We start from the raw sequence: 13,160 nt of genomic DNA on the forward strand, positions 1-13,160 counted from the left end.
AATTGAAATTGCTTGTGATTTATTTTCAGACCTAAAAATTTTTAATTCCTAATCTTGAGAATTTAGTCAGCGTAAGGTCACATAAAAAGATTTTTTATCTATTTAAATAGGAAAACATTCTAAAAACTGATTTTTCATTATTACATACAAACATCATTACAGTAATATTTAAAAAAAATGTTCAAGAGTGTCTCAACTTTAAACAGCTAAAAGGTGTCCGAGTATTTTGTGACAAAAAGTTTAGGTTAGTAACATATGTACATATATATTTTAAATAATTTTAAATTACGAAGTAATATTTTTAAGAATATGTACTTTTAATATCAAGCAGCAAAATGAAATACAGGTCGAAATTAAAGGGGAAACTCACTCAAGAAATGTGTTTTTGACTCTAGTCTTAAACAAAATTTATACTTCTCGGTAATATGGCAAATTTCATGTTAGTCCCAGTAGTATTATAATGGTTTACAAGCTAAGAAATAATAATAAACAAATGCATAAATTTAATGAGATGTTTTATGTAATAAGTTGAAAATAAGTTTGCAACTTAAACCATATTTCTTAAAATTTAAGTTAGTTAGCTTACTAGCTGCTTAGGTCCTCTCGAGTGGTGCGTTAGCGCAACGGTCAGAGCACTGGCTTATAGCTGGCTACTGGCTCTGGCGGCTGCGGATTTAATACTTGATGATGATTTTTTTGGAAGTACAAAAATTATTATAAACAAAGTATAAATATTTTTTTTTACTTTAATGTCGTGATCTTGTTAATTATGTATATAAGAAAGACTGAATGAAGCAATTTTTTGAAGAATTTTTTTTTTCATTTACAATTGGGACGGAAGTTCGAAAAAACTTTGTTACTTAACAATCGTTTAACTTGTTAAAAAATTAACGTTAAGTAAAATTTCCAACGGGAGTTAAATATTTATAGTGTTCAGAATACATTACAATTTTTTTAAATAAAAAAATATTCTTATACCATACATAAATTAATCAATGTGTCGTATTGGTTTTTAACGCCGCGCGCGCAACCTAAAAATGTCACGCGGAGACCTATTTTCGTAAATAAATTAAAATTATTAATAATGGAGATAGAGTTCCAGGAGCTGAAAGTTTTTTATTGGAAATTTCCTGTTGTTTTAGAATCATTTTTTTTATTTCTCAAATACTAAAAGTTGATGAAATATTAGCAAAAAACGGAATGTAATTTTTGTTCATTTTTAATTGTTTTTAACTTTTGCAATTTTTCATGTGCTAATATACATACTTTTTTCTAGACGTCATTCCACATCCAATGAATACATAATTTTAAAAGCAGTATTTCTATTTTCGACTATTTTCAACTTGTCGACTAGATTTTTAAAAAAAATTCTGATGTCGATTTTTGAAAATAATTTGTTTTACGTTATTTTAATGTTATTCATAAATTTTACGTAAGTAGTACTAGGGTAATAACTATACTTTCACGGTGAATTCGAACGCGAGGCGATAACGTAATGCGCTCGTAAAGGGTTTGCGCTGCCGCAATTATGGCGTCGTGTGCGTAAAATATCATCATAATCATATTCAGACTTATAAAAAAGCATACCATATTTTTGGGTGTAATAATTTGATAATTAAGGTCAAATATTCTGGATAACCTATATAATATGCTTGCTATTAAAATATTTGATTCTCGCTGCAAACCGTTGATGAAAATACAAAAAAAAAAATGAAAATACGAGTTTTACGAGTTTTACTATTTATCCAAATACAACCAGAGCACTTGAAAATTTAATTATGCGTGTCCATTTTCGAAGACCCAGATTCACTTATTTAACTTTTTATCGAAAAAAAAAAAATCCTTTAAAGCCGATAGATGTGTAATTTTAATAAAATTCAAAAGAAAATGTAAATGTAATGAAAAGGACTTGAGATAATATTGTATGAGGTACTTTCTTTGAAATTTTAAATATTTGAAAAGAAAAATAAGTTAGTTGAAAAGAAAATATGAATGTATTTGTAATTTAAAATAGATTTCTTTGAACAGGATTGCTGACTTGTTATCTGTATTCTAAGTTACATTTTAAATATACAAATGTTTTTCTTCGTATAAGAAAGTCAAAGTAGTCAAATTATTCTTTTTATTTTCCTCTTTTCTTATGTATCTCATTTTATTACGATTGCTAATAATTATTTTAATTTTGTAATAATGAGCTGTTCGGAATCAAATCGGATATTTTTATATACATAAATAAGCAAACTTCTACTCCAAGTCGTCTATGTCTCGATTAAATTAAATCCGTATTTAAACAGGAAGTAAATCCACTAAAGAAAGCTTGCGTCGCTATTACTCCACAAAAGATTATTAGTATCCTTTTCCGTTCGTATTTTTTGATGATTTTTTTGAAGTGAGTCTTTAATTTGCCTCAAAGCCTCTCTGAATAGAAGACTAATAATAATTAAATTAAAGCTATAAAACTTAAAATTTTTAAATTTTCCTGTATAAACTCATTTCTTAGATGATATCTAAAATCGTAATTTATAATACATCTAATAGTAACTATTATATGACGTCATATGAGAAAACGTTTTTTGACCCTTTAACCTTGATTCCAGCATCTTTTAGCTTAAATTCATTGTGTGGGACAGTCAACTTACATAGATCATCATGATTTACTGGCTTATAAAATGTTTACGCGATAAAAATAATAATCTGTCGATTTCAAACATAATATTTAGTACAACATATAATCGATACTAGTAAACTAAACGTAAATAATTCCTGGGGGGTGGTTATATGAATGATGGAGGTCAAGCGTTCGACACGAATAATCCATTAAGCTAGTAAAATTCATATTACGAAATTCCATACATGTGTTCGCTATCGAACAAACTTTTTGAATTAACAGAAGTCACGAACACCTTTGTATAGGCCGGTTGTAATTATAATAATGACATATATATTGTAATGTGAAAATTACATACTAATGATAGGAAATATAACATAAATTCCTACCAATGATGTAGATTGCTTTATGCAAAATAAAACGGGCGTTAACTTTAAATATATTTTGCTCTTTTTTGATCTTATTGATATTGTTTATTGTCACTTTAACAATTTTACCTGTATAAAATTATTTAACAGTTTTGAAACCCTGATTTGCATAAATTAATTATTTTAGCGCCTCGAGACTTTTATTAATTGATATCCTGCTAATCTCTTTATCCAATTTACGTTGTATGTACAAAAGCTTGTGAGGATAGACGTATGCTACTCATACGTCTATCCTGTTATAGGTTTATGGATTACAAGAATTTTCTAAACTACGTATACAAATTATATATATATATATATATATATATATATATATATATATATATATATATATATATATATATATATATATATATATAATTTATATTTATACATAGGTATAATAAATAGTTTGAAAATGAAAATTGAACGTAAAAGGGTTGAAACGACTCCTTTGTTTAAGAATGAATATTAAACTCTCATAGTTTACAATATCATGGGGTATAACAGGACAGTTTCCTCACGGATGAGTTTGTCATTTCCCATTTTAATTATATATGATATCTCTTTAACCTTTTAAAATAAATTCAAAGCTTAAGAAACTGCTGCATTGTAGACTTTCACAATATACATATGTTGATGATTTAAAAAAAATTAAATCCGATTTCCCTAAACTAAAAATTAATATTCTTTTGAGGCTAAAATGGACAGAAACAGAACTAAAAGAAGAGAAGATAAAATAAAAACAAAACAGAACAGAATTACACATAATAGCAGTTTCTAAGGCTAAAATGTTTATACACCATATCCCTGCATATGACTACAACCCTTTCTGGTTGATTCTACGACCCATTACACCATATATTGTATTGGTTAGATACATACAAATGAAGGATGATGTTCGGTACTAAATAGTATATAATGACATATAATTAAAGAACAATTAATCACAATTATGTGTATGTCCGAGACGCTATCATGCCAGTGATATGACATTATAGATTAGTGATGTGACACACTCATAACAGGTTATAGTGATCTTATTTCGAAAATTCAGATTCGCTCTAATTTTTAAGTCATACGTGACAGCTTACTGATGCTTAAAGCGTTCGTATCAGAAGATAAATGAAAGTCTTTGATAAAACCATGGTGATGTTTATATTTTATTAGTGCTAAAAGAGCCATTGAGTTACATATTTTCAAGCGACTTCTGATTTCTAACCACGTCATGCACTTTCGCAGCGATATTTCATCGAATTTCAATTTAGGAAAGTGTTTCAACAGCTAAGCCAAAATGACTGCAAAAATCGTTTTAAGGCTTTTTCAGCAGGAAATCAGATATAGCTCCAAATGTACAAACCAGCTGGAATTATAGTGTTATATTTATTTTGTATAGGCTGAAATGATGACGATGATGATTTATTTTGTATTACTATAAAATTATTAAAACTTTTGTTATTCGTACAAATTAACAAAGTTTTCCTCCTATTACCACTTTTAATATATTATGCAATTTATTGAAAAGTAGAGCCTTTCAATAAAATGCATAATATATTAAAAGTGGATTTTGTCAAAATATAAAGTACAACGAATGTTTGTGATGAATAAATCAAATAGCATAAAATTTCATAAACGTTGCTTTCTAAAATGGTTTCATAAATTTCAATATCCAGCAACGATGGTAAACGTGATATATTTTTTCTACTTTTTAAAACACACTTAAACTAATATTTCACGAGATTGAATCGTATTTGCGCAGCAAGCTTGCACGAGTTGGAAAACTACTTTTTATTCGTTCTAGCGTTGCTTCTAAACAATACAAATGATGCAAACCTTAACAGAAATTCTCTATTTTTTGAAAAATACGTGATCATAAATGGTGAGTTAAATGAGTTGTTTACGAATATTTCACATTCATTGTTACGGAAATTCCACATACATAAAATATCACACATACATTATATATAGATATAGTATATATATTATAAAAGTCTTCGAGTAATGCGTCCTGTCTGTGTTAACATACGCAGCCGAGACGTGGACACTGACGAAGGGACTGGTCCACAAGTTTAAAGTCGCTCTACGTGCAATGGAACGGGCTATGCTTGGAGTTTCTTTCAAAGATAGGATTAAAAATGAGACTATCCGCGAGAGAACGAAAGTAACCGACGTAGCCCACAGAATTAGCAAGTTGAAGTGGCAGTGGGCTGGTCATCTGTGTCGCAGGAGCGATGGCCGTTGGAGTAGACGGGTCCTGGAGTGGAGACCGCGTCTTGGCAAACGCAGTGTCGGACGTCCTCCGGCCCATTGGACCGACGATCTACGTAAGATTGCCGGTGTAGGCTGGATGAGGATTGTGGAAGACCGGGATGTCTGGCGCGAACTTGGGGAGGCCTATGTCCAGCAGTGGACTGCGATAGGCTGAAATGATGATGATATATATTATAATATAATATGTATACTAGGTGACTAACATATATCGAAATCTTTGTTTTGCCATATATGTTATTAACCCCCTTCTAGCTTAGAGGTATAAAAATAGATTTTTCTTATATATAAAATTCTCGTGTCACAAAGTTAGTTACAATACTCCTCCGAAACGGCTGGACCGATTTTTACGAAATTTTGTGTGCATATCGGGTAGGTCTAAGAATCTGCCAACATGGTTGTTCGATGTTGTTTTCATTTGTTGTCCAAATCAAAAACCCGTACTGCAATATAAAAAATTACTCTTCATAGAAATTTTTAGAATATAACTGGCGGAAGCCGTATTTGGGACAAGATTTCAGTAAAATATTCGTTGCAAATACTTTTTTTACCTTTCTGTTTTTCATTTGTTTTCCAGTCATGCTTGGCCAGTTGTTTTTACTCTATACCATAATTTTCTCTAAGAATATTCATTATATTCAAATTTAAATGAGACTTTTTACACAGAGGATTCCGTAGCACTATGAGTATTTGACGCCGCGTTGGCGGAGCGGTCACAGCCATGGTTGTTGCGGGTTCGATCCCCGCACATAACAAACATTTTTATTGGCCATACATGTGTTTGCCGTGACCTGGGTGTTTGTGCAGTCCTAGTGGGTCTCCCCACCGTGCCTCGGAGAGCACGTTAAGCCGTCGGTCCCGGTTGTTATCATGTACACCTGATGGGGATCGTTACTCATAGTAGGGAATATATCCGCCAACCCGCATTGGAGCAGCGTGGTGGATTATGCTCTGATCCTTCTCCTACATGGGGAAAGAGGCCTATGCCCAGTAGTGGGATATGTCAGGCTGAAGCGAATGAGTATCAGACACATATCTTATTTTTAAGTTCAAGACAACGAGAAAACAATTTTAATTTTTTTAATTATACATTTTCATTTTATTATAATTGTTCATGTATGCTATAGTACTTTATTAGTAAAGACAATCTGTGAGTTAGTTTCTCTCTACCGAAAGAAAAGACAAATACCGAAGTCTTTCTAATATTTTTTAGCTTCAAAGAGATTCTATATAAACAGTAGCTTTCTCACAATCAGTAGTAAACCCATTGGTCTTTAGGGAAATTCTGAGAAGTACAGTAAGTAAATTTTTAAAATCTTGTAGTACCTACATAGTACAGTGGCAGTACTGAGTTACAAAATATTGTCAGACTAAAATGGTATGTTATAATGTCAATGTTGATTTATTTATACATTTTCAAACACCAAACCAAAACATGTTATTCTTGGTTTTGTGGTATCCACGTCATTAAGGTAAATTATTATTACGTTTTTCTTACATTAATTACATTTTTATCTTGACATTATTTTAAAATATTACCTTTTAGTTTCCTTTAGTGGCTTAACGTTTTAAATCCACCAAAACCATTAATCACACATTCCTTGGTGTACACAGTTTGAAACTCGACCTTCTTTTTCAACTTTCAACGTAATAAGTTTTTGAAACATTATACAACCTCAGGATTGTTTTATAATTCAAGAACTCTTTGCCAGCGAAGTACTAAAAGTTATTTGAAAATTTTGTTGAGAAAATGTTTTTATTTTCTATTTTCGAACACGTGTTAACGTTTCTCTTTTTTAACCGACTTCCAAAAAAGGAGGAGGTTCTCAATTCGACTGAATTTTTTTTTTTTTTTTTTCTTTTTTTTTTTTTATGTATGTTACATCAGAACTTTTGACTGGGTGGAGCGATTTCGACAAATTTTCTTTTAATCGAAAGGTGGTGTGTGCCAATTGGTCCCATTTAAATTTATTTGAGATCTAACTACTACTTTTCGAGCTATATCTAATAATGCGTTTTTACTTGACGCTTTTTTCGTCGACCTACGTTGTATTATACCACATAACTTTCTACTGGATGTACCGATTTTGATAATTCTTTTTTTGTTGGAAAGAAAATATCCCTAGTTTAGTACCATGATAAGGAAACCAGGATCTGATGATGGGATCCCAGAGAAATTGATGGAAATTCTTGAAAATCCGTAATAACTTTTTACTGGGTGTACCGATTTTGATAATTCTTTTTTTGTTGGAAAGGGGATATCCCTAGTTTGGTACCATGATAAGGAAACCAGGTCCTGATGATGGGATCCCAGAGAAATCGAGGGAACTTCTTGAAAATCCGCAATAACTTTTTACTGGGTGTACCGATTTTAATAATTTTTAATTTAATCGAAAGCTGATGTTTGTCATGTAGTTACATATAAATTTTATTGAGGTCTGATAACTACTTTTTGAGTAATCTTTGATAACGCGTAGTTACTTAACTATTTCTTCGTCAATCTACGTTGTATTACTCGTCGATGTAATTGAAGTCGGTTTTTTTTCGTTTGCGAGCAAACACAATTATTATTCAATATTTTTTTTGTACTTAAGCAGAAAATAATGTTTTATATTTATTTTATATGTTTCTATTTTGTTCAAGTTACATAAGTATATTTAAATACTACAATAAATTACAAACGACATAAGCAAACGAATGTTTAATTACTGTTGTTAGGAAGTCGTACAAGTATTAAACACTTTTTAAACATCATCTAAATCAGGGGTGAGCAACCTTTTTTTCTTGACGGCCGCAAAATATTGAAAAATCGATATTCGAGTCCAAAGCACAGAATGATGGAAAATAATAAGACTTGATAGTACAAGTATTGAATTTTGGCATGCCTTATTATAATAAAATTGACAGTTTTGAAAATTTTAAAACCTCTGGCGGGCCGCATGCTTCCCGCGGGCCGCGTGTTGCTCATTCCTGATCTAAATAAATTGAAACAAATAAACATAGACGCGCTGTTATTTTCAAATTAGATCTCCTATTTCTAAAAAAATAAGTCAATTATTTATAAGTACCTCATTCGAAAAGAGTATTTCTTAAAAATGCTCCGGTTTCACGTGATACGCGTATCGAGCGAGAAACCGGATATTCTATTTAGTACCCTGACATGGTGATGTGTATATCCGTACTTATAATGAAGCTGTAACATGTCTTGAAAATATAAAAAAGAAATTAGAATGCACTCTTTTATTTGTATGTAAATCAAAAGTGTGATTTTGTTTTATTTTTACCTGCCTATATATTTGTTTCTAGGCTGTGCATTATCATACAACTACAAAAAAAAATGTAACTTATATTTTGTATAATAATTATAATTATAATATTATACATTAGTATAAAAAGTATGTGATGATAGTAGCCGACTTAGGCATTTATTAGTCGCCAACCTTATGAACAGATGACTGTGTGTAGTACATATCAGTCAGGCTCTGACGGAAGAGCAGCGCCTTAGCAGTAACAATTTGCTGCTAAGCAATGCTGAGGCAGAGACCTGGTTGGCCCTCTAACATATTTGTATTATTAAAATTTTAAATGATTATGGCCAATAAAGAACTTTTCTTTCTTTCTTTCTTTCTTTCTTTATATATAGGTATTAGGTATCAAATATATTTATTTATTTCATATACTATTTTTTTAGCGTCTTCGGTGCGACAAAGTCTACCCTACGGTTACCAGTCCACCTGTCCAGCGTGGTGACTATGGGCAAAGCACATGAGTTCACGCCTTTTTTGGCGTGATCTTGTGGAGGCCTATGTCCAGCAGTGGACTGTGATAGGCTGAAATGATGAAATGATGACAATTTTTTTAAGTTTAAAAAGATGCATGCAACTGACAGAAACTGAACAATAGGCATTAAAGGGATAGTTAGTATTACTACTTAGAAAAGTTATTTTTATTAGGTAAAGTTTGTTTTGTGAGAATGTGTAAGTGTTATAGAAAGGGTTTGTAGTTCGTTGTTACTGATTATAAGCAACTTAAATAATAATGTTCTTAACACAATAATGTTTGTAACTACTCAACTTCGTGAAGCTTGCTCATGTCCAACTCCTACTGATATTTGTGTATATTATACTGAAAACAATTTCTTGCAACTATAGCCTACCATTACAAACAGAATTTGAGGCTAAAATAAAAAAAGTTGTAATGGCGTTTACAAGGAATTTTAAGTTTAAGATAGATTCTAAATGTTATTGCTTTTTGAAGAAAAACATCTTTACTCACGTGTGACTTGGGGAGTAAGCTGGTGGAATACGTGACGAGAGCGTTACGAAAAGTCTGATCGAGTGGGGCGAACGGAAGTTGAGAGGGAGATATAAGTTGGATGCAGCTAAAGAAGTTTCACCGCAGTCGTGTGGTCTAAAGCCTTCTCGTTCTTATCTAAAAAACTTTAATGAAATTGCAGCCTATATCACTGAGCTGTTCTATTTATACTTTATGTTCAAGTAACTAGACTCATTCAGTAAAACCTTAAAAAAATTAGCTTTAACGCATATAATTCTATGTGTGAGTTTCAAATGAAATGATTACAATACCAAACTAAGAAACCCGTCAAGCGATAACTAAAAAGTAAAAAATTAATTTAAACAGCTTTTATTTTCAAAAACAATAAAATAAACTTTTCCTTTAAAACTTTTACTATCAATATATAGCGTCATTACACAATTTACATGATGTTAAAACTTATCGCGAGATTAAGATACCGATAAGAAAATGAAATATACGATAAAAAACTTGATCTGATTGATTTTAATTTTTAAATTTTTCAAAATAAGTAAATACGAGTACTTAAACCTTTCGCGGAAGAAAGGAAAGGTTTTTTTTTTTTTTAATAAATAGAAAATAATAATTTGTTTTGAAAATAGGTTTTTAATTTAAATTTTATATCAACATTATATATCAAAAATTAAAAGAGAAATTTGAATACAGCATAATAAGCAATTTAAAACATAATAAATAGCGTATTTTACGTTTCTAGTACATTATTTAGTCACATCGTTCAGGAAAAAATTATGAATTAAAATAATAGCAATATAATTAAATTAATATTCATTAAAACTACCGCAAATAATGGTGAAGTCCGAGATCGGCTCCCAACCACACACTTGTATTATTTTAATTGCTATGCAATCGAAACGTAATTACTGTCTTCGAGACATAGGGTTGGAAAGTTTACCTACAAATAGGTAACCGCGTTTCACTGTTAGAAAATAACACAGCTAAGATAACGTCGATTTCATCCAATCAATCAATGTGATAGTTGATTGTAAGGTGATGAACAATAGGCTTTTAAACTTCACTCTTGTAAAATAACTAGACTACTGTGGGTAAAGTCATCGTACTCTCCTTATTTCATCGAATACGAAGAGACACTAAAAAAATAATAATAAAAAAAATTAGATTGGGTCCGTACTGTGAGGAGTCGTAGTGTCTTAGCATGACAAGTTTTTTTACTATTATATCGTGACGAGCTACGGTACCAATATCGTGATGAGCCACGTTATAGTACCATGACACGGTGTCATCTGAAAAGAAAATATAATACATTCTTCCACCGAAAAGTAGGAATGCATTTAGACTGCAAGAATTATCAAGGCAATTAAGTTTTGTTTTAGTATAAAAATTCTAAGATGACATAAAAATATGGGTAGTTTTTTCTTTTCGATTTAACATTTATTAAAATTAGTTGTTAGATTTACTCGTAAAAAATAATGAATATTTTGATACAGTAATTATTACTGTTAATTACTTATTTACCTTCTTGAATTTTCCTGATTTACTGTTTTTTCTTTCCTGTATTACAATTTAAAAAAAAATGAAACAAACACTAAATGTTAAATGAAGCTTACCACAATATATTAGTGAAACCATATCTAAATCGGATAAGCCATTTTTTGAGATTAGCGTGCAAAAACGCACAGACAAAAATTCTATCAATCATTATTTTGGGTGTTATATGGATTGATAAAGGTCTCAATAAAATGTTTTCTCATATATCTTTTATGTACAGCCAGCGGTCCGTTACATTTTTATTATATGTATTGATTATTGATGATTACCAGGACTACAATGTTTTAACGTAACAAAGTTTTAGAATTTTCTAGCACTTCGCAATTAATTGTGATAATGAATCCAAAGCTTATATTTAAGGGTTACGTGCCATAAAGGTTCCAACGAAACTTTATTACCAAGGCCATGTCGACCTTTCGTCCGTCGTAGCGAACTCTACAAAACCGTAATAGAAAATTCGAAGTTTTCACAGAAATGTACTATTGTTTTACTACACATCATTGCGATGTGTTCGATGAAATATATTGGGAATGTTATGCATATGTTATTTCGGACACGGATATGGGTGTATAAATAATACTGTATCTGTTTTGAATACGGTTATGGATATAAAAACACTTTCGAATAACCAAAAGTTAGAGAAATAGTTAGTAAAAGATCTTTATTTCACCTTTTACTACTCTCAATGGTAAGGAATCCTTCGCGTGCATGCCTTTAGAGAAGTCTCAATCCTACTTAAATTCTTTGAATCTTATTTTCTCTATACAGTACGGTTTGTACATTAAGGTTTAACTACGTAGACCTTAGCTACTCCCTCATGTCCATTACCTTAATAGGATTAGAAATTAAAACATATCTGATCATAGAGCAATCACTTTAGACAATAGATGAATCTTACTAAAGATTTTATCAGAGCTTCTTACTGTATCTAAATTTAAATCTCTCTCAGGTGAACTTATAGTACTGTAATATGACTACATCTTTTTAGCAAGATCGAGTTTAAGTACGACAAAAAACTTCGACGACAGGGTTATTTTGTGTTATTTTATTCTAAATCTTTTTGTTTTACGATTTATTGTAATTTTATTTTGTATTTGTATTTGAATTGTATTTTTTATAAGATATTTACTGAACCACTGGCGCAGTTGGTAATCGCCGTAATCTCTGCTCCAGAGCTGAAGATTTGAGCCCACCGCAATTCTGGGTGCATATGCATATCTGTAATATATTAAAAAATGATGAACATATATATACATAGGCGTACCCGAATTTTTAAGGATGGGCAAAACAAATAAATGTAAAAAGTCGATAAGTAGAAGAAAATTAAAAATGCTTTTTTAACCAACTACAAATAATTGTGTTTGCTAGCAAACGAAAAAAACGGACTTTAATTACATTGACAAATAATACAACGTAAGTAGACGAAAAAATTAACAAACGCACTAGTCGTCACTACTATTTTCCTCTCGATTTCTCTGGGATTCCCCTCGGTTTCTCTAGGATTTCATCATTGGATCCTGGTTTCCTTACCAAGGTACTAACCGTTGGGATATCTCCTATCCAACAAAAAAAGAATCATCAAAAACGGTTCATAAACGACAAAGTTATCTCGACATAAATAATATATATATATATATATATATATATATATATATATATATATATATATATATATATATACGGTCGAATTGAGTAACCTTTTTTTGAAGTATTTTAAAAAAAAGGAGGCTACCCCCTTTTTAACCTATGAGTTTGGTTGGTTGATTGTTTTCTAATTGTTAATTCTTTAAATAAACGCTTCACACACAAAAGCTCCCAGTAGAATTTTCTCCTTTTCCGGGAATCTGGAGACACACATAATACACAAGCGCAAACGCCCAGACTATGAAAATCATCTGTATGATCTATACAAATGTTTGTCGTGTGTAGGGATCGAACCCGCGACCGCAAGCGCAACAGATAGCGCTGTGATCACTGCGCTATCGTGTCGTCAAACGTGTGGTTTTAATATAATGAAAAAAAAAAAACAATCTGTT

Source organism: Melitaea cinxia, chromosome 2 (genome assembly GCF_905220565.1).
Source record: "Melitaea cinxia chromosome 2, ilMelCinx1.1, whole genome shotgun sequence".
NCBI classification, from domain to species: domain Eukaryota; kingdom Metazoa; phylum Arthropoda; class Insecta; order Lepidoptera; family Nymphalidae; genus Melitaea; species Melitaea cinxia.